A 23,208-nucleotide genomic window follows, 5' to 3' on the forward strand; every position below is an offset into this window, starting at 1 on the left:
AGCACAATCTATTACCAGTTTGTGACCTATAGTCAAAATTTAACATTGCCATTCCTTCAAATTTAGATTATATATAAAATATATGAAAATGTGAAAAAATGTGTTCATCAGACATATTTTTAGTAATGATCCTTAAAAAACTTATTTAGTGTAATGTTTTTGTACCGAATAATGCTATTGTCCATTGACTGCCCTTGGCCAAACGAAAATACAAAATGATAAACAAAACACTGGGCAAATTGTGAACACCATACAGGTGAGCAAGAAACAATGAATGGTTTTCAGAATCTTATTATGTTCCTAAAAAGGACAACATTTTTAATTTGAAAGTATTCAGCTTCATATAAAGTCAAAATGGGATAAATAGGTGGGTGAGTTTATCCTCCACCTGGCTCCAGCGCTTTTGTGACTTAGTTTAACTTTTAGTCTTTCTTTTATGTTCAGTAGTGGTTGTCTGTACAGAAACGACACCTTAAATGTGTGTTGGAGACATCACAGTTTATTATTGGAGTTGTAATTAGAGTTATAGTTACAGGAGCTGATATTACAACCTTGTTGTATAAGGTTTAATTGTATGGTGTGTATTGTGTAATTCAGCTCTGCATGTAGGATGGCTACTACAGAGTTGATTAAACAAATGCATGCATATGTCCAATTTTAATACAGTGTTAAACAGTATTTTACTATGAAATGACAATTCAATTCAGTAGCGGCAAATCACAACAACAGTTATCTTAGAGTGCTTTTCATAAAAGAGCAGGTCTAAACCGTACTCTGTGATGTTATTTACAGAAACCCAACAACTGATGAAGTGAAAATGTGATATTTTTGTGAAATCCTTTCCTTTCCAGACCCTTTGGAGGTTCTATGCAGCAGTGGAAGATTTACTCAAACAGCATGAAGGTAAGTCACTGCTCCACTCTTATTATTATGCCCTCTTTAGACTTGCACATGTACATTAAATACATTACAAAAGACCTGAAACTATTAAAGAAATTACCCAAACTCAGGTGCGAAAGCCCTTGACATATAGCTTTCAAAAAAGGATATGGTCGATAAATACAGCATTACAATGTCGAGCAAATGGAATAAGAAAGTCCCTCGACATGACATGAAAATTCACCTTGTGGCAGCCAGTGCGGGGCGCGCCACGTCAGCAGCAAGACAGGCCTACTGGATCTGACAGGTAAAAAGGGGAGATGATGGTTAGAAGGTGCTATTGTTTCATGCCGCTTTCTTGACCTGTCAGGTCCCGGCACAGAGGCCTAGATCGAGGACCTCTTTGTCACATGCAAACAGTCTTAAAAGGCCGTTATCCAGACTATGGTGATTGCTCCTGTTTAATTGATTTGCTTTGCACTGAGGCCTGTCACATTAATAATGGTTAAGTACAGCCCAAGTGTGTCACCCAGAGTGGTGCGTCTATCGGGAAATTAACAGCCTTAACTAACTGCTGTCTGTGAAGCAAGAACTGTGTAATCATATGAGATGCAGCACTTTCATACTTAGGCTGAAACTATGGTATTTCTAATATAACTGCTCTCTGGTGATGTGCAGCAGCTGTATATTTTCTTTTTTCCCCCTATAGATATATTTTAAAACCTGCCACATTTTGACCTCTTCATTTAAGTGTATATGGCTGTATTATATCCCCATCTCATTATGAACTACCATCCAGAGTAAAACAGAGAGCTACACTGACAAGTAAATGGTGTTGAGTGAATAAGACTCAGATTACGCTCTCTACTGCTTCACAGGAGCCTTTGACAGGTTGCAGTAGACATTAAGTCTTTCTGATATTTCCATGACTGACTGACAGTTTGAAATTGCTCCCATCACCTTGATAGCATAGTAATGCACCTTGCATGTGGACTGTCTTTAAAGTGCAGGAAATTAGACTCAAAGTTGAGAGTCTCCTTTCAACCAAATATGACAAGAAAATAGACTGCTTTTCTTCTGCGCCCAGAGAGGGAAAAAGGCCCCACAGAAGCTGGCACAGAATAAGAGGTTATAGGAGCAAGTTGTCAGGAAGTATTACGGATTTTATGTGTTTAAGACAGGACATTTCAGATACTTAGAAGTCATACCCATTCCCCTTGACTACACCCAAGATACTCCCCCACCCCCCCCCCACACACACACATCTGTGTCAAATGCCTTAGTGTTGACTTCATTTGCAAGAGCTCAACTCGGAGGTGACATGAAGAACTTGCACTATCTCGCCGGAAGTCAGACGGCAGGAGCGCAGCATGACAGAGAGAGTTAGAAAAGTTGAGGTGCAGCCAAGATCGCGGCGGTGAAGGGTCTTTTTCACGTTGTCTCCTCAATTAGTTAAAGCTGGTCAGGAGTAGGAAGTAAAGCCTATGGAGATTATATGCTGTCGTCCACTTGCCATCAGGTAGGTGAGGATCCTGGCGGGTTGTAGTCATGCTGTAGAGAAGAGTTAACTTCACCTACCCTCCACGTTGGCACTGGAACCAATGGCTCAATTCATCCTGACAGCTGCCATATTACTGGTTCAGAACTTTGTGGAAACTTCAAGAAGCTCCTGTAAGACCTACTGTACTGTATATACATGTCTAGTAGCTTTAGTGGAAAAGGGAGTGCGGTCATGTTCGCTCTTGAGGACATCAAAATTTGGCATGTGACTGGATTTACCCAATTTTGATTAACATCAGGGCTTCATATAATGATTATTTTCATTATAAATGAATCTGTTCACTCTTTTTTTAAATTATTGACAAAATCATGGTGAAAAAAATGCCCATCATGATTTCCGGGAGCCCAATTTGATGTCTTAAAATTGTTTGTTTTGTGTGACTAATGGTTTCAAACTTCCAAATTCAGATATAAAACTGAAAAAAGACACAAATCCCAACATTTGAGAAGCTGGAAACAGATCATTTTCCATCCATCCACTAATTAATTAATCAACTAATTGTTGCAACCCTCTCAGTGTCTTTATTTCTCCAAGTATTGACTCTCAAATGAGTTGAAAAGACGCCACACACAGTGCATTTGTTTGTGTAGCAGTCAGTGTAAAATCAACATTCTCCACATTGACACACATGCAGCAATAGATGCTGATCCCTCACATTTACTTGTCTAGATTTAATTTATGGAGCCTAAGCCGGGGTGAAAATGTACAGGTAGCGTGTTATGGCACTGGAAGCACTGTGCGGGTCGGGATGAATGTCTGTGATGGGCAGATTATTCAGAATAAAGTAGGCCTAAAGAATGATCTTGTCACATTTCACAGGCAGGATTAGGGATACGCAGGAGGAGCGCTTCAGTCAGGAATTAGCGTCATGTGGTCGGCTGGAGACGAGCATGCAAGGTATCTTCTGAGACAGGCTTGGACACTTACTGCTCCATTTGTCTACTTAGTGATCAAATACTGAGGTTGATGGTTATTTCTCTGTCATTTGTGGTTTATGTGATATGTGTTCATCTGTGAGCATTTCCGTGTTGTGAAACTGTGTGAATTTCAGAGATCAAAACACCCTTTGGACATCCAGAACTGGGTTCATTTCGCTTCTTTTTATACATAAACCACATGCAATTGTACGTACAAATTTACAATATAGCATTAGCTATAACACATGAGGCCATCTTGACGTGTAGCCCATAGCAGCACCTACTATATTTGTGGCTTTGCATTTTGAATGGAAGTATGTGTGAATGTCTTCAGGCTATTAGAATGAGCTATTACTACGATGACTGAAGAGTGAGGCAAGGCGCGAGCTAAAAGACAAAGTAGAAGACGCCTGACAAATGAAATCAAACTTCATAAGACCTGCCAGTGGTGTCAGTTGTTATCCATATCTCAAGCGCATTATGGTACTGCAACGCAGCGTACTGCCTTCTCATCTGTCGGCTCAAATTCATCACATTCTTGACTGTTTCTTTTAAGTCACAAGTGTCAGTGTGAAGAGGAGTCTTAATTGACAACTGAGTGGCACAGATGTGGACCGCTGCCTTTATTTTTGTGCCAAGAAGGGTTGTGTTGTTTTGATGAGCTATTATTGGCAGAAGCCAGTAGCAGATAGCAGTCGGCCTGGAAATGGGAAGTGACATCAGACAGAGAGGAGCTTGTCATTGTCTTCAGGCGAGTTCAGTCTCGCTGTAAGTTAGGAACAGCCTGTTGAAATGTCACTCAGCGGACTTTCTTATCTTTTGAGAAGAGAAATTTGGGTTGATTTGGTGAAATTTTAGTTGAAATTATGTAGACATTTGTCATCTGGATTCTGAATAGCTAAAACACGTTGGCATGGTTTCAAAGATTTTTTTCGTGGTAAATTTGATTTTATTATGTGGAACATAGCAAGTTATCGTGAGCCTCCAGCCTTCATATGCAGCACATTTAAGATATGTTGCCCCAAATTTGCTGCAGTGTTAATCAACATTGTCAAAATTAGCTGGAAGTCTCTTTCATAGCATTTGGTAAAAGTAAATATTTTCTTACCTTTAGTGGTACCTAGTCATACATATAGCTTTATTCTATGCTTTGGAGTATCCATCTCTAAAGCGGCAAAATGAAAAGTAAAAGGTTCTGCGACGGACACTCACGCTGCTCAGATGGGCAGTGTAGTGTCCCATAGCTACCAGCTTGGCTGTAGACTCTTAAGCTGTGTCTCAATTCGGATACTTCTTTTACTGCACTTCCATGTAGTACACTGTGTACACTACGTTTGCATAGTGCATGAATTTCGACAGGGTAGTGTTGTCTCAAATAGAATATGGCTGGAAATGACAGTCACAACATTTGACGAAGTCTTGTTCTTCTTCTTTTTAATGGTGAATTGCTGGACAGAGCATTACCACCAAATTAACCCAATAAACAATTTAATGGCTTCTATCCGAGAACAGTATAGTGATACCTAAATAAAGTCTAACTTAAATTTGTACAATGCGGTGTTCACCGGAGCAACCGCAACCGCTGCAGCTTCCCTCTCCTTCCGCTACCTAGTCAAGATGTTGACCATTGAGGGTGACTGTGTCCAGCGTTCCACTCTCAACTTTTTGACCATTATGAGAACACCATCCGGGTACTCATAGTGCACTGCATTTTGCCGTAATTGTCATTGTAAATGCATTTATGCACTCAAAATAGCAAGTGTAAGTACGGAGGAATGCAAATTCAGACCCAACATTAGTCTTGTTTTAATGCTGTGAACAATGCAAATTAAATTCTATCTACCTCCATTGGACTGGGGTGGAGGCAGAGACAGCTATCTCAAAGCATGGCCAAATAAAACTGAACCTCTGCATGGCTAGATACCAGCAGAGCTGTGGTTAAAGTGAGAAAATAAATTTGTGTTTAATTTGGGTGAACTGTCCCTCTTTTAATATGATTTAAGGACCAAATGGCACTCACCATAACAACTAATGTAAACTGTTGTTCTTGACACTGTAGCCTGCTCTCTGAGCACATTTGGCATTTATAACCAGCTCACAGTAAATCAATGAGGCGTCTGTAACATGTAGCTCAATAGAAGCACTTCTTAATCACAATTGTTCTCCTCTAATATTCACTCAGTTGGAGAGCACAGTGTAAATAAATAGCTCTCAGCGCAGTGCATCTTACTGTACATTGATCATAGCACGAGACCCAAGGCAACAATACAAAAAAGAAAAATGGCTTCCTTATTTTCGCTCATCTGAGGCTCCGTGCAGCCCTTAATAGACAGAATCAGAATGTCTGCTGTGGTGTTGCAGGCTTTATGAGACCATTACCGCTTTTTATTGTGTATCCCTGGACTAATGGTTTTCTATAGCCCCTCTGATTTACAGCCTGTCAGCTTTGTGGCTGTCCATTAGAACAGAAGGTTGACATGAAGCCAGTGCTTGAAGTGCCCACTGTTAAAAATGAGGAAGTCATGTCTCACACATAGACGCCAGGCTCCTAAAACCTCTGTTGCAAAACACATTCATGACTGCTTGTTTTCCAGACTGTTTTTGTCTTTTCATATGCTGCCCCTCTACTTCATGAGTTATATTAAGTCATTTACTGCAGACAAATGTTGTACTGTTCCTGAGTGACATAAATGACACATGTAGGTAGAAGGAAAAGTAAATGTCTGTGAAATCCATTATCATGCATTAACACATAATGTTTGGAATCGTCTGCATTAAAATGTGTTTTTATGGGTGCTTTTATTATAGTGCATGCTCTGTGGCCCTAGCACTTAAACACATCATTAAATATTAGTTTGTCATTAGGATTTTATTTTCAGCTTTGATTTTGTAATGTTTTATGGGTTGGGTGGTGTCCTTTTAGTAAAGTGCTGTATGAGTCACTAACACTAGATGATGATCACTGGTGCTGACATCAGTTATACCTGGCAAACACCATTATTTAAAATTAATTCTGGTTTATTTCACCTTATTTCATAGTTTGGACATCTTTTCTATCAGTAATAATAATAATAATATTGTACTCATTATAGAGGTGGCAAGAAAGAGCGAGATCATATGGAACAAAGTTCGTCAGCAAGCCTTAAACTGTGGACATTGTGAGTCAGCATCTGAAACCCATCTGAAGCCAGCAGGATGGCTCATGATTTTAAACAAACCCCCCAGTTAGCCAAACTTACAGTATTTATAAGAGAAGACAAGGGTGAACAGTAAAGTATGACCAAAACTGTACGTTGCTAACATCTACCGACTTCCTTTTTCAGCTTTGACCTACCATACTTACCGCACAATTTATTACCAACATTTTGGGTGTATTCACTTTGGGGTTTTCCTTTAAATAAAGTGGTTTTTTATAACTTCTTTTTAGCGATGTAGCCGTGTTCCCAAATATTTGCGATTACTTTGGTGAGCTATTACAAACTGACACAGGTGAAACACCCAAAATAACACTTTAAAGAGACCAAAGTTAAAATATTGTAAATATCCACTGGTGTTAATGCTTATGTTCTCTCTCAGAGCAAATATGAATGCTGAAAGTAGAGAATAGATCTTTTTCACAGCAGACATTTGTTCTTAGCAGGACAAGTATAGGTGTAACTCAATGATGGCTGCATTCCATTTATGTGTTTTGAGGGTTCTTCTAATATACATGCTGGGTAACTGGGACGCTTAATGGAATAGAGCCGTTATTAATGTTAGTAATTAGGGCCCGAGCACGACCGTGCGAGGTCCCTATTGAAATTGCTCGGATTATATTTTTTTTTTTTTTTTTTTTTTTTTTTTTTTTTTCTGCAAAGTAGGCCCAAATGACATGGCCTAAACATACTCGAAAACTCACCAAAATTTGCAAACATGTCAGAACCGGTGAAAAATTTCGTATTCTACAAGTTTCGCACATGGGCGTGGCAAAATGACTCGCTAGCGCCACCTAGAAAATTGGAAATGATTAGCCCCTCGTTCACGTTCAACCTACATGTACGAAATTTTCTGGGGACATGTATCGTATCAAGACGCACAAAAAAGCCTCAAGAACCCATAGCCTAAAGTCAACAGGAAGTCGGCCATTTTGAATTTTATGGCCATTTTTGGATGATTTACATACTTCGTACTTTAACGAACTCCTCCTAGGGATTTAGTCGGATCGACGTCAAATTTCTGCTGTGCCTTCTAAAGGCATTGACGATGAAAAGTTGTGCTATTTGCGAGTTTTCGTCAATGGGCGTGTCCGTGGCGTCGATGATTCGCAATGAAACAGGAAGTTGTTGTAACTTCAGTGTACATGCTCACATCTGGACCAAACTGTACATGTAGGATGAGAGTCCCGCCCTGAACACATGTACATGCCGACATTCACCCACAGTCATAGCGCCACCTGCTGGCAACAGAAAGTGACCTTTAACGAAGCAGCCCCCGCCGCACGTTTCACCTATGTGCACGAATTTTCTGTGGTACGTGTATCTTGTCCAGACGCACAAAAAAGCCTCTTGGAGCCATAGCCTAAAATCAACAGGAAGTCGGCCATTTTGAATTTTACGTCAAATTTTGGATGATTTACACACTTCGTACTTTAACGAACTCCTCCTAGGGATTTAGTCCGACCGACCTCAAATTTGTGCTGTGCCTTCTAAAGGCATTGAAGATGAAAAGTTGTGCTATTTGCAAGTTTTCGTCAATGGGCGTGTCCGTGGCGTGGCGTCAAAGATCAGCTCTTCGCCATGACACGGAAGTTGTCGTAACTTCAGTGTACATGCTCACATCTGCACCAAACTGTACATGTAGGATGAGAGTCCCGCCCTGAACACATGTACATGCTGACATTCACCCACAGTCATAGCGCCACCTGCTGGCAACAGGAAGTGACTTTTAACGAAGCAGCCCCCGCCGCACGTTTTACCTACGTGCACGAATTTTCTGTGGTACGTGTATCTTGTCCAGACGCACAAAAAAGCCTCTTGGAGCGATGCCCTAAAATCAACAGGAAGTCGGCCATTTTGAATTTTACGTCAAATTTTGGATGATTTACACACTTCGTACTTTAACGAACTCCTCCTAGGGATTTAGTCCGACCGACTTCAAATTTGTGCTGTGCCTTCTAAAGGCATTGAAGATGAAAAGTTGTGCTATTTGCAAGTTTTCGTCAATGGGCGTGTCCGTGGCGTGGCGTCAAAGATCAGCTCTTTGCCATGACACGGAAGTTGTCGTAACTTCAGTGTACATGCTCACATCTGGACCAAACTGTACATGTAGGATGAGAGTCCCGCCCTGAACACATGTACATGCTGACATTCACAGACAGTCATAGCGCCACCTGCTGGCAACAGGAAGTGACTTTTAATGAAGCAGCCCCCGCCGCACGTTTTACCTACGTGCACGAATTTTCTGTGGTACGTGTATCTTGTCCAGACGCACAAAAAAGCCTCTTGGAGCGATGCCCTAAAATCAACAGGAAGTCGGCCATTTTGAATTTTACGTCAAATTTTGGATGATTTACACACTTCGTACTTTAACGAACTCCTCCTAGGGATTTAGTCCGACCGACTTCAAATTTGTGCTGTGCCTTCTAAAGGCATTGAAGATGAAAAGTTGTGCTATTTGCGAGTTTTCGTCAATGGGTGTGTCCGTGGCGTGGCGTCAGAGATCAAGTCTTCGCCATGACACAGGAAGTTGTTGTAACTTCAGTGTACATGCTCACATCTGAACCAAACTTTACGTGCTTGATAACTCTCCCACCCCGCTATGGAGGACCGATCCTGACACAGTCAGAAATAAATACAGAAATAAATAAATGCTCAATAAATAAATAAGCATCCAATTAAATACACAAAAAAATTAAGTAAATAAATAAATGTAGGTAGTAATTAAATTATACAAGGAGACATAAATGTATATATTTTAATTAGTGCCTTTACTTATTCACCTTTGTTATAATTACCTTATTTGTTTATTCAACTTTATTTATTACTAATTTTTTTAATGTATTTATTTATGTGTGTGTTTAATATTTTTGTCTGTTTTATTCTTCCTTTGTATTTATTTACCTTATTTATTTTCACCCATGGTATTTATTTCTGCCTGTCTTAAATTTTTGTATGCATTTCTGCCTCATTATGCAAATGAGGAGGGGCTGTGTCTCAAGGGGTCATCTTCTCTGCTATTGGTGGACCAGTCAGACAGGAGAGCTCCTACTCTGCCTGCAGACATCAACGATCTTGCCCCTCACACAGTCAGATGGCTTCCTTCAGTGCGCTGAGGTGTTTAACAACTCTGAAGACAATACTACCAGCAATGTCTTCCTTCTCTTTTCACGTAGAAGCACCGACAGACAGTGCTTTCAGTTTGCTGCATGCATGGACACAGAACTGCGGTATAGGGAGAAGCACACGGTCAGCTGGCTGCAGCTAAATCTGGAGTGCACTCGTATTCAATTCTGTATGGTAAATTCAGTTTTAACGGAGCAGAGCGAGCTGACAGGCAGAGTTAGAGACTTTTTCTGTCCGTTTCTCTCTTTACAAAGACGCATGTTGCAGTCAGAGTCTTCTCTGAGATGCGAGCACGACATACAACACAATTTATCAAATTACACAACGGATATACAGTATGAAAATAAGATTGATTGGATTATACTCACAGGAAGTATAAAACCTCTTACATGGGTCTATTAAAAGTAAAGTAACACAAAAATGTCAGGGAAATTACTTTACTTAGATTTAAGTACTGCAGTTGTACATTTGAAATACCTTCCTACCTTTCTGATAGGAAGCCTTCTTGAGGTGGTATAAAACATTTCTTCTTATATTCTGATTTGAGTTGTGGACAACTATGACCACATGAATTAAAAAAACATTTCACTGCCCAAGTCAGCTATAACACAAGTCTTGATCATCAGACTACATGCTGTACAGTATTTGTGGACAGATTTTGTCCCAGGATTTCTTATGCATTTCTTCTTCTTCGTTGCATGATTTAGAATAATAAGGTGAGAAATGGGTCTATTCTGAGTTCATCCTGCACTGCAGCAGCTAATAAAGTCCATTTAATCCCCAAAACGCTTTTCTTTTAGGCAGGCTAGAGCAGAAAACAACTCACCTTTCTCAAGTTGTACAGTAATGTCACATGTGTATGAAGGTGGATCAAACAAGCTAATCTTAAATGTCAAAGTAGAGAGGAGCCTAGTAGGCCTATTTATTTTCATTCATTACACAATATGAATAAGCTATGCAGACAGTTGTAAAGAAAGAACATCTTTTTCTTCTGTTCTCTACTTGTTATAGTTACACAGTATTAGGGGTGTGGGCTGTATTAAAAGTATCTACTGTTCTCCCATGCTCTAACACACAGTAACGATGAAATGTGTGCTGTTCTCACATTCTTCCTCTGTATGTACACATAAACAACAAGGCAGGGAAATATAAAAGGAATTTATTTTATTGTTTGGGTACATTATTGTTCAGTGTACATGCTCACATCTGAAACAAACTTTACGTGCTTGATAACTCTCCCACCCCGCAGACATCTACACGTCAATACCGATTTATATTCATAGCGGCAAGTGCTATGTAGCTCCACATAGGGGACACAGGAAGTGACATATAGCACATTCATGCGGCGTCATAACCGCGTAGGAAATTCACAGCCGCACCGGCAGAGCTCCAGAATATGCAACTCGGCCGGCTCACGCGCGGACGCGCTACTAGTGCGAGGGCCCGCCCAACGCTGCTTGCAGCTTTAATTACATAATGTCATTAGTTACACATTGACCAAAATAGCCATGTTTCCATCTAATTGTCCAGCGAATTTCAAGCAAACTTTTGAAAAGTGAAAAAAAGAGAAAATGCAAATTAGGTGCGTTTTCATCAGCTGGTTTGGAGTGAATAAACCAGGCTACTAAACCAGTTACGTCAGAATTTGACGTTATGCATGGCTGTTATAAACAAGGTTGCAAACATGAAACAAAACCATTTGCATTGACCTCAAGACCATGGATCTGAGGAAAATGGAGAGAGGTCTTCAGAAATGTGTTTCAAGTGGGCAACTTGCTATCAGCCATGCTTCCGTGCGTGTGGGAATATGCAGGCATGTGAGGTAAATGTCTGCTACGTCAGAACTTACTTGGCAAATGTGTTTCCATATCCCATTTAGTGCATTAACACTTTTATTCGAAAAAGACAAAAACCACTTCAAGAGAGGGTAAAAGTTTTTTTGAATTTTGCCCTTTTAATCATCCTTTTCTAATGCGATACTTCAAAATGCGTAATAAAAAAACGTTGGAAACACGACTAGTGTATTTCTAATCAATACTGACTTCTTACCATATTAGACTTGGATGATGATAAGTTTAGACAAATCAGGAGCATTTCAAAATCAAAAACACAAAGATCAGAGATGAAAATCTGAAATTTACCTGTACTGTGTTACTGTTGCCTGCCAGGATGAGCACATGCAGACAAACAGGAAGGAATGTTTAATTTAAAGTGGATCGTAACTGGATCACTATACAAGAAAGCCACATTAGACTTTTATCTCTGTTGGCTCTTGCATGACCTTTCATACTGCATTTCTTTTTATGTACAGCTGGACTAACTTTAAAGCCTGCTGAGTCGCAGAATTGCTCTTACCTCAGATAATCTGTCCTGAGTCTTCCATAAACCTTACTTTATTAGCTCATACACAAGGATCATCCACGTGGAATTAGAGCAACAAAAAAATATATATCATGACAATTTAACTTCCTTCAGATGTAGGAAAATAGGAGTAAATCACATTGTACAAAACATGCTTTGCAGTTGCTGTACATGATACATAATTAGTGGAATTTACTCAAAACCACAGATACCTTATCAATATTTCGCTGTCTTTCCCTAATTGTTCGTGGTACATCAGAGCCACAGGCGGGGGTTAGGCAGGTGATCCCTGATGGGGGTGGAGCTGGTCCTGCTTCACATAAAATCAATTCTGGTCTTTGGTGTTGGCAAGCCAGCAGGGTTTGGGGCGAGGGGGGAACACATGTCTGACACCTCCTGACTTTTTCATGAGGTAGTGTTTGAAGTTTTAAACCCCACAGAGGATTCTTGGGGCGATGAATATAAAAGGGGTGCAGCTTAAAGCTCAGGCATATTATCATCAATGAAGACCGTTACTCAGTTTGATGAAGAAAGTCAAATGATTAGATTTTGATGCATCTCAGCGAGTAATTTTAAGACCTGGAAGAATTACTAACAATATTACACCCTTCAAAAGCTAATTTATTTAAATGTCACAATAATGGTTCTTCAATAATGGCATGTGTTTTCCTTAATGATGGACGTCCTTTCTTTATAAGCTGCTCTTAAGTCGTCTTTGTCTTGAGTGGTTCTGTTCTCTCTCTGTTCATGTGCTGTGGCGGGCACAAAGAAGAGGAGCATGACCTCAAAGCATCTTTTGTTGCTGAGGCAGTGGAGGGTGGTGGCTGTGATTCATGTGATGGGGTGAGGAGGTGTGGTAGGTACTGAGGAGGGTGGGCCGACAAATACAAGCTTGAGTTCTACTGTCCCGGTGGTCCTGTCTTTCTTGTAATAACTCTACTCTGCTATTCTTTTAAAAACGTTTGATAGTAACATGTTCATCTATAGGACTGCGAGTGTTCGACATGTATCCAAGGAGTAAATGTTTTCAGTACTGTTTGTTTGTTATATTGAGTCCACATACACCATCCTGTAAATACTCACTAAGGCACCAAAATGTGTATTGATCCTTTTCCAGCTGAAAATAGTCCCCAACAAATGCACAATATATACTCCTGTTTGGTTAAAGTTTGCTAAAAAATTCAGTCTCCATATTCTTTTCTATTCTATTCTATTATATCATATCTAAACTAAACTATATGTTATTTCTTCAGTAGGAACCAGTGGTCTTGGGTAGAAAAGTTGCAAAGTATAAAGAGATGGACTATTGTATTATTGTTTTTGTTGTATTTTAAGGGATTTATTGACACTATTTATTGACACTATTGTCATGTTAGTTGGTTGCTGATATCTTGTATGCATGAACCATTTAGTGAATCATAGTGAATCAGTGAAGTGCATTAACTCATTGTGCAATTACAAACAAATGTAGACAATGCACACACATATATAAATACACATGAAGTACATATAAAACATTGTGATGGTTTTTCAACCAAGGTATAGGTGATACTGGAGCAAGATGGTACATTTAAAAGTCCAAATTTAAATGTGGTAATGGGTCCAAATCATATGAAAGTTTTCACAAATGCAAATTAAACATTTTCTATAACTAACAATTGAGAAATGCGCTTCCTGAGTGTTTTTTATTTTCCAACCTTACAGTAACTGGCACACATTACATTGAACAGTGCTCCAAATCCAAAGAAGTGTCATTTGACTTCCTCTAACAGATGCTGGTGCTCGTCTCAGGGAAGTGCAATGTCCTGGATCTAGTGGCACTGCCATATAACTGCTGTATAAATAGATTCCTATGACAGAGCCATTCATCTCCAGCCATGAACACATCAACATTAAAAGACAGCTCACAGAGACCTCTGCGCTTGTTAGGGCAAGATCAGCAGTCCAGATGCCCAAGATGTAAACTCGTGAAGGGAAGATTAATTTATCTGTCATCTCTGCCTTTGACAGTGGGTATAAATCTGATTTAGCTGTTGAGCAGGGGCCATGAAGAAGGGCAGTTGGACATTAAGATTTCAAAGGAGTGATATCAAGAGGACTAACTCGTGACACATGGCCTGCCACAAATGGGTCAAAAGTTCTTGTGGGATGTACCATGTGTGTGGTGTGATGTTTTGCAACTTTGGGAAAAAAAAAAATAAATTAAAAAAAGACTTCCGCGCATTTTTTCTTGTTATTTTCAAAATGGTGGCAATCATGTGAGGCGCCTCGGACAAAAAGCGGGCACAGGGTGTCAAAGGAGCTATTTACTGGTAGATGGATGGGAACAGGCGCTACGAGGTGGTCACATCCTGTGACCATCTGCACGGGAGTCATGCTAGTTATTCAGATCAGACACAGATGCTCGGGCATAACACAAGCCTCTATGCAGATATTTGGATGCGTGACAAAATGTTTAGTGCCACAGTTCATGGAGTGTCAAGTGGATTCTGACATGCCAGCATTTTCTACAGGTTAATTTGTGTATTTCTTTTGCCAAATAGCTGCTGTCTTATGTCTGTGTTTGTCTTTTGATGAACTTAACGTCATCCCCTGTAGAACTTCAGATTTGTCAGTGTGACCTCACATTATTTCTGTTTTTGTGAAATTAACTTCAGCCTCTTCAGAGCCTCTAATTTTAAGCCGTCAGGAGGTCGTTTACTCCTTTTTTTCTTCAGCTAAAACTATCAGGGGGTTAAAGAAACTGAGGCATTTGCTGACACTGAAATTACTCTGTGCATAACACACTGCTTTAAGATACTTAAGGTGGGGATAAGATGTCATACCACATTAAACAGCTAAATGACCTGATCACAGCAATGTGTAGGTGTAGTGTGGGTGGGAGGGGCGACACACGATGATGAATCTCTTCCCTTGAAGCCTTTTTCTTTTCAACGTGTCTTTGTTGCTTTCACTCAGATGGAACCACACTCTTTGTGTGGTAAACAAGACGGTTTTGTGACAGGAACAAAGAGTGAATAGAGGTTTTTAAGGAGTCTATTGTTACTGCGCATATGTATGTCAAATGCAAGGACACTAAATACTCTAAGCAGTCCTTTTTACTTACATAGTTGTATAATGCATTATACAACTATGTAAGTGCTACATGTAGTCTGCTGCAGTGGCGGAAAAGTGGATATTTGCTCAAGTCTTGTGCTTCAGTATAATGTTGAAGTATAGTACTTGAGCATTTCCATGTCAGACTACCTAATCCTTTTACTACTTTTATAAGTAGTAGAAGTAAACGTAAAAAGTGTTTAAAATGAGCTCTACTGCAGTCAGTTAACACAATTTAAATGCTGCATACACATTCAGGCACCAACACTACTACTACTTCTGCTAAGTACATTTTGCTGAAAATGCTTTTGTACTTTTACAAGCAAGCCAATGTAACACTTGCTGAACAGCGGCCACTGTGCCAACAAGTAGCAATTACGGGATAATGGTAAATGCTAAAACTTATCATAACAGTAGCGTAACCGGTTGCCCCCAAGTACGTACTACACAGTCCAGAGGGAGGCGGACACACTGATGAGGAGGCTAAAACCCATGGCCTCTGGTGTTGGTCGCCATTGCATCTATTGAGGTGTTACTCAACTGCACAGCCTCGCTGGCTTCTGTTACAGTAGCACAGGTAGACAAGAGTCATAAAGTCAGCAAACAGACTTGGTTAGTCAGTTACACAGCAAAGTCTAATTAATATTGGCTACCATTAGCCACCATAAGCTACTGGTCATACCAGACCAAGTTAGGCTGTAGCAGCAAAACCCCTGATTGTAATGAATTTAGCAATGGTGAGATGTATTGCTTATGAATTCAATGTTCAATGTTCATGTTCATTTGAAAGCAGAAGATTGTGTTATTTGTCTTTAAAAAGTTCCATAGTCTCACTTTAAGGACAATTCTGAATGCACTTACATGTAATTTAGTATTTTTACATTGTGGTATTGCTACATTTACTTAAGAAAATGCTTTCACTACTCACAAAAACACTGGTCGGCTGTTTAAAATCACAACTCATTTTTCATCCTTAACTCCAGTAACTTATAGTAACTTTAATAAAGTAAATTTCAGTGGCCTTTCCCTAGTAAATTCCTGTACATTACAGTACAAAGTAAGTTATAATGTACTGCTGACTTTAGTGAAGCTAATTACATTAATGATGGCATCAGTTACTCAACTGGTGTGGTTTGGCCACTGGGGTGCATTTTTTCCAGAGCTGTTGCACGGAGGACACTGGGAATTTTGACATGTCAAAGCGTCCAGGGCCAGAAGCAGGATTAATGGCCGCCTGCCTGCATCCAAGGTCCTTCAGCAGTAATTGCAAGCAGAATCCGACTCTATGATCTCAGCAGCGGTATGCAACATGCCAAAACAGCCTGCTTTTGACAGATTGCCTTCCTGCAGCAATAACTTAAGCACGTTCATTCTCTCAAATTAGGCACCGCATGCCTCCCACACCACAAAACAGGAGCAATGACTTCTTTTCACCTCCTCTGAATATATGTCTCCGTATATATTTCCCTGCTTTGACAGATCTGAAATCTGCTTAGTTGGTCGTATCACTTTATCTTCAGTTGACAAGTGTTGGGAAATGAAATGTTTTGAATAAAAGATGTAATATTCATCTCTTACAGCATGGACGTTGTTAGGCCTATTTTAGGGGGACTGAAGCCACCCTAACATGGTCCTAAGCCCCCCAAATAACAATAAGAAAAATAATTATTAGATTTAGATTTTTTATTTATTTATTTTTTTTTACAGTGCAGACATGTCCTCAACAAAGAGAAGCAAGAATATTGATAAATACTATAGAATAATACAAATATAATTTGGTATAATAATACAAATATAATCTGGTTGTAAACTCTGCTTCATAATTTAAATCCCTGCTGTGGTCAGGCACTAGGACCCTGAGGGAGGTCGTGTTTCATTGCTGCTCTGCCAGCTGCCAAGTAACACAGAGAGAGACACACACAGACATGGTGAAGGAAGACTGATTCAGCATAGTGAGTGATACAGAGTGAAACTGTAAGTTGTTTTTGTGACTGTTATTTGCTGAACTTAAGCTATGTTTACTTGAGGTAAAGGAAAGGGGATATTTTAGTTGGCTATAGAAAACACTAGTGTTGATAATGTGAACGCCATTAATACTGCCTATGTCTAGTAGCCTATTTCAATCAGTCCCTATAGAATGTTAGTGTCAGTGAAAACTATATGTTATAGTGTCCCTGTTAATGCTGTTGTATATCCTTCCATTCACTGACCAGATGGATATTATATTTTAGGAGAGACAGAGAGAAGCGGGAGATTGGCAGGGCAGCTGATTCTGAGGTCAGTTGTGGTCTACAGGTCTAAGTAAATGTGGGCTGTTTTGTTTTCTTCTAACAACAGACAATTTTTGGCAGGTGTAGGCACCAAAGAAAATTCTAAACTAAATTATTTCATGATATTTATTATATTTGCTATATTCTGGCAAATTTAACTTTCTGCATTCATTGACTGTAATAAATTAAATAAATATGTAGATGTTGCCTAAATGGCTAGGCTATACATGGGCATGTAATGAAATAAAAGCAATCATACATACATACATGTATATAAATATAGTAATAATTACTCCAAATTTTTATTCCTTCCACCACCAGGTTATTAAATTCAGACAGTAGCCACTTTAAAGAGGATCATTATCAACAGCTTACGTATGAATGCTTAGCCAAACTACAGAGCAAAATCACACTGTGATTGAACAGTAATTGGTGTAATTAAATAGCATTCTTTAGACCTGCAACTTATTTAATAGAGAGAGGAATTAGACATGGTATTACTTTATCACACATTTACACGTGCAGCTGGGTAGCATTTAAGTCACAGCCTACAGAAGAACTCAGTCTGGCCTAAGTGAATTCCCCCATGTAGCGTTGATGTGTCTAAGCTAACATTACATGGGCGTCGGAACCATTGTATGTGGGTGGGACAAGACACTCCCGCTTTTTAAGACCAGTGTTATTGGACCCACTCACTTTTACTGTCTGAGATTCAGCAAATCTGTTTGTTTACCTTTCAGAGCGTTTTCAATCAAATCCATTCCACACTTGAGGAATGCACTAATAAATTAAACTCCATTGTACAGCTGTCACTTTCACACTGCTGCTTCTTCAAATCCATTCCACTTGGCTCATACACTTATAGTCTATATAAATTAAACTCCATTCCTTGTTTTAACTGCTTGCGCCTGCTGCTCTGCTGTGACACAGCGAGGTAAACACATGCTGCTCAGGTGTGTCTTTGTGTCGTCATTAAAAAAAACGCTTTTTAAGTGAATGTTCATCATTTGTTTACCTGATACTTTTAAGGGCATCATGTAGTCTTTGTTGCTGCATTGAAATACAGTTACACTTACCCTATCTTGTTATAACAGTTAAACAGAGTTATCTGATATTTTTACTAGGCTAGCTAGCTACAGTAATGTTAACATTAATCAACCAGTGTTAGCAACTCTTTGAATCCTGGTCAATGAGAGAAGCTAGCTGTGGCCAGTCCATCACAGTTATTAAAAAAGAAGAATCTTATTTTAATATAATATATTTTTTATTATTTTTTTAATATTTACATATTTAATAAATGACTTGTCAACTTTCTTGATGATCACAATATTCTGCATAAATGCCAAATTGTTTTTTTTACCAAATTGCCGCACATTGGACCATATATTTACCGTCCAGACTTTTATTGATCAAGATTTAAACATTAAGAAAAGAAAGGTATATGCCTGTTTTGTTGACTTCCAAAAAGCCTTTGATTCCATCTGGCACAAGGGCCTTTTCTATAGACTACTTGAAAGTGGCATTGGAGGAAAAACATATGATTTGATTGAGAACATAACATATACAAAAAGTGAATGTGCCATAAAGATTGGAAACAAACAAACAGCGATCAGAGGTCTTCTGTATGCAGATGACTTAGTGTTGCTTTCACCTACTAAAGAAGGTTTGCAGCAGCGCCTTAATCTTCTACAGAGATTCTGTCAGACCAAGGCCCTGACAGTAAACACAGCAAAGACTAAGATAATGATCTTTCAGAAACAATACAGAAATCAGGTTACACACAATTTCTATTTAGACACCACTACATTACACATACAACAACCAAAAAAAGTACACATTAAAATCTATATTCCAATTGAAATCTGGCTTAAAATGTTCCAGTTTGTACTAGAACAAATAATTCTATATTGCAGCGAAATTTGGGGGCCAAAACTAAATAATGAATTTGACAAATGGGACAAAACAATCATAGAATCTTTCCATACCGAGTTCTGTAAAAGCATCCTGCAGGTGCAGAGATAAACACCAAATAACCTGTGCAGAGCAGAGCTCGGCCAATACCCCCTCTTACTAAAAATACAGAAAAGATCAATTAAATTTTACAATCACTTAAAATCCCCCAGAAACTCCCAGTTAACCCCAAGACATACCATCACAAAGCCCTAACATACCAGCAGCTGAAACCAGAGAAGAGTTCCCTCAGCCAGCTGGTACTGAGGCTCTCTGCAGTAACAAGTCCCCAGCAACCTCAGGACAGCAACACCAACTCAAGCAGACCAAACCAAATTATCAACAAGCAGAAAGAAAAATATATTGAATACTGGAAAGAAACGACCAAAACACAAAGTAAATTACAATGTTATCTGACCCTTAAAAGAGAATTCACACTGCCAAATTGCCTGAGCATAATAAACTAAGAAAAATGTTGACAACATACAGACTGAGTGAACACAGCCTGGCCATAGAAAAGGGTCGCCACAGACAGAGACTCTGCTCCCAGTGTGACACAGGACAGGTAGAGACAGAGCTGCACTTTCTAACCTCGTGCCCTAAATATAAAACACTAAGACAAAAACACTTTGCAAACATTTCCCAAAGATACCCCGAATTCAAATTTATATCAGACACACATAAACTCCCCTATGTCCTTGATGTAATTATGTTGTGTTTTTGTGCTAAACTGTAAAATGTTCAAAATTCATACAGATTGTTCATAAAGTGAAGAAACATAAATAAAAGTTGTTTTCGCAAAATGTGTGTCACTTTACTTAAAGCAAACAATTACGTGTTATAAGGTATTATAATTAGTTCATATGGTATTACGTCCACCTGTAATATACAGGGATAGATATTTTAACACTTTACTTAAAGCAAACAAAGACATTCTATATAACTTTAAACATTACTATAAGCTATTATTCCATTTTATATCACTAATTGTAAATGGTGACTAAAGTGTATCCATAACGAGGCGGAGTCGGTGGTTATAATGTGTTATGGAACATGGTCGGAGATTCTTGCCGCACATTGACATAAACTGGTATTACTATTAGTTATAAAACATTAAATCAAAAGGTCATAATATGTTACGAACTTTGCTATAGCGCCTAATGCATGTTTGTAAGTGATTATAACAATTGTTATAATGTCTTATGGACGCATTATATCGTGTTATAAATATATGCATAAGTCATTATAGCGATGACCTTCATAGAAAGTGTTACCGATTGTTCTTATGTAGTTTGTATGATGCTTTGGCAATATTGTTGTTACACATTTATGCCAATAAAGCTAATTTGAATTGAATTGCTCAAAATATTATCGTTTCTCTCTCTCTCTCTCATATCTATCTATCTATCTATCTATCTATCTATCTTTGACGCCCATGTAACATTGGAAGAACAGAGTATGTCTGTTGCTTTTTATTTGTTAACATCTTGGCTTCTTCACTGGTTGTTGATACAAGTGTAGTTCTAATACTGTAACAAAAGATGCAAGTGCAAAGTTTTTGCAGGCGCAAGTTACGCATACCCTGGGGGCTAAGCCCCCCCTGTCTGTCAATCCTAGTGACGTCTCTGTCTAACAGCTTTGCAGTTCTCCAGGCTTGTGCAGGAGTAAATCCCACTGTGGTTCTCTCTCTCATTCTCTCAGTTTATAGTTTGTGTCCAGCCCCGGGACAGAGGGACTCCTATGTGCTGCTCTGTGGTGGGTTGTGTTCTCTGGAGCAGTTAAAAGCCTGGCAGCTCCACCCCATGACTGTCCAAACACAGTTGACTCAAGGCATCCACATCAAACAGAGCTCTCTGCAAAGCCTATTGGAAAGTTAACCATGGGGTGCTGAGCTTATTTATTTATTTTCCACACAAAAAATGTACCTGGCCTCAATTTTTTTTCAAATGTTTTAAAGCAAAATTTACTTGACGGGACATAGCTGTATTTAAAAAGCAGTTTTGACACCGCACCTGATTCTGCTCAGCTCTTCTGGACCAAGTCAAAACCAAGATTCAGAGCAAGTAACAAGAAAAGACAAGTCAATGAAAGATCCTTTCAGTCTGCTCCTCAGTGACACTCACAACGGACATGTCGGAACAAAATTAACTTTCCTGGTGGTGTGTGTTTTAGAGCGCACGCACTGCAATCAGTAATTCATCCTGCCTTGAGATCCTTTGACATTGACTTTCAAGGGTAGATGCTATGTGAAAATGTAAATAAACGTTAGAGGAGCTTTGGGTCAGTGTGGGATGAAATTTATAGTTTTGGCATTTACTCTGCAGTCATCATTCATCCCCCTGTCGAGAGCAGAAGCCTTGATCAGCAGAGCCTCCGTTGGCCCTCAGATGACCCCCAGGCTATCTGACCAGCTGTGGTTCAGATGCCTCAGTCTGAGATGTTCACATTACTGTAATAACTGAGACTATTAACCCCTTGTGCACCACAACAGCCTCAACAAGAAATCAGGTCTTTGTCTTTGTCTTATTTCAGTGCTGGCAGGAAATACATTTAGATCTCTGGGGTAAATATTAAATGGTCAATTCACTTAAATCAGACCAAAAACCCTAATATATTCTCTCCTTTAGCCCCAATACAATGTTCATGAAGAAGTTCGTGAAGACTGAAGTCTTCAGTGGTCTTACTCTGGACAGTTTTCAAAGAGACTATTTTTCAGGAAAAGTGAAATCAGAGTCGGTCTGTGGATTATCCGAACTTTTTTTCTGGAAAGGAATGGTGCTGTCCAAATTTCATTTATAAACTCTTTGAGTCATAAAAAAACAAAATTTAGTTCTCTTCTATTGTATTTGTGTGTTGGTGGAAAAACTTAGAGGCTGATATCTCAAAAAGTTGGTGCATAAAAAAAACGATTCACGTGGCTAGATGCTACTAGGCTATGTTTTTTGTTATTTGGGTGTTCTGACCCTTTAAAGAGGAAATTAAATGTCCTCATTGTAGCCTAGATTTTAATGGATTTGGCAGGTGCTCCAAACTCTACAGGGTGTGCGCACTATGTAGCAGAATGTACAGCCCTGTAAAAGCCAAATCAAAGTGTAATAATGGGAAGGTGGCCTTCAAGCAAAGTGCCAATTATTTTAAATTGCTCCATTAAAGGCAGCAATCACAACTGTCATGTTAGCATTTGGACATACCACTCACTTCTGGTGGTTCATGTAGGTGTAACTAAAGTGTAATAAACACATGTAGATTTACATAACCTCATGAAACAAATGATTTTGTTTGCTAACTGCTTGCCATAACACATAACTGACTGACAATGGAAAAGCTAGACATTTTCTCACTTCAACTGAGAGAACAAAGCCCCTTGCTGTTTTTCCTCCTTTTAACAGGTGAGTGCTCCAGCTATTAATTCGTGTAGGGCCACCTACTTTAATTGGTCTTAATCTGGAGTGAGTGGCTTTGATCTCTCTGACAGTTTGACTGCATTAGCACGAGTGTGCAGGCTAATCCTTTGCGTAGTTTGTTCTTTTGGCACAGTCAGAGGCCTGTCCAGCGATAATATGTCAGCTGAGGGATAAGCCCTCATCAAACAACCAGGTCTAAGCTTCTAGAAAATGGGGGTTGAAGGGCCACTATCATGCTGTGCTTCAAACAAAGATAGAAATGTAAACCAACTATGGCTTGGAGTTTGTAACCGTAAGATCAAACCTAAAGTGGTATATTTACAATATTTTCCAGGTCTTTGCCATTTACGTAAACTTGTTGTTGTTTCTGTACCTTCTGTCCTGTGACCGCACTTCTTGCTTTATGAAAAACACTTTATGGTTCTGTAAACACGAGCAACTCCCGAGTGT

General features: G+C 39.2%; 2 long non-coding RNA genes across 2 annotated transcripts in view; both read left to right on the forward strand.

Annotated features, from left to right (window-relative positions):
* The window catches only part of LOC119916052, a 41,012-nt gene extending 37,495 nt beyond the window's left edge, over positions 1 to 3,517 (forward strand). Inside the window, exons 2-3 of the long non-coding RNA XR_005447063.1 lie at positions 852 to 903; positions 3,260 to 3,517. This is a non-coding gene — a long non-coding RNA (uncharacterized LOC119916052). The remainder of the gene's footprint in view (positions 1 to 851; positions 904 to 3,259) is intronic.
* Positions 3,518 to 17,068: 13,551 nt separating this feature from the next.
* Positions 17,069 to 21,633, forward strand: LOC119916053. Its single transcript, XR_005447064.1, has 2 exons — positions 17,069 to 17,411; positions 21,056 to 21,633. It is a non-coding gene; the product is annotated as an uncharacterized LOC119916053 (long non-coding RNA).
* The last annotated feature ends 1,575 nt before the right edge of the window (positions 21,634 to 23,208 follow it).

The sequence above is a fragment of the Micropterus salmoides genome, unplaced genomic scaffold (assembly GCF_014851395.1).
Source record: "Micropterus salmoides isolate LMB-PRFRI ecotype aquatic unplaced genomic scaffold, ASM1485139v1 Ms_hic_scaffold_21, whole genome shotgun sequence".
Taxonomy (NCBI): domain Eukaryota; kingdom Metazoa; phylum Chordata; class Actinopteri; order Centrarchiformes; family Centrarchidae; genus Micropterus; species Micropterus salmoides.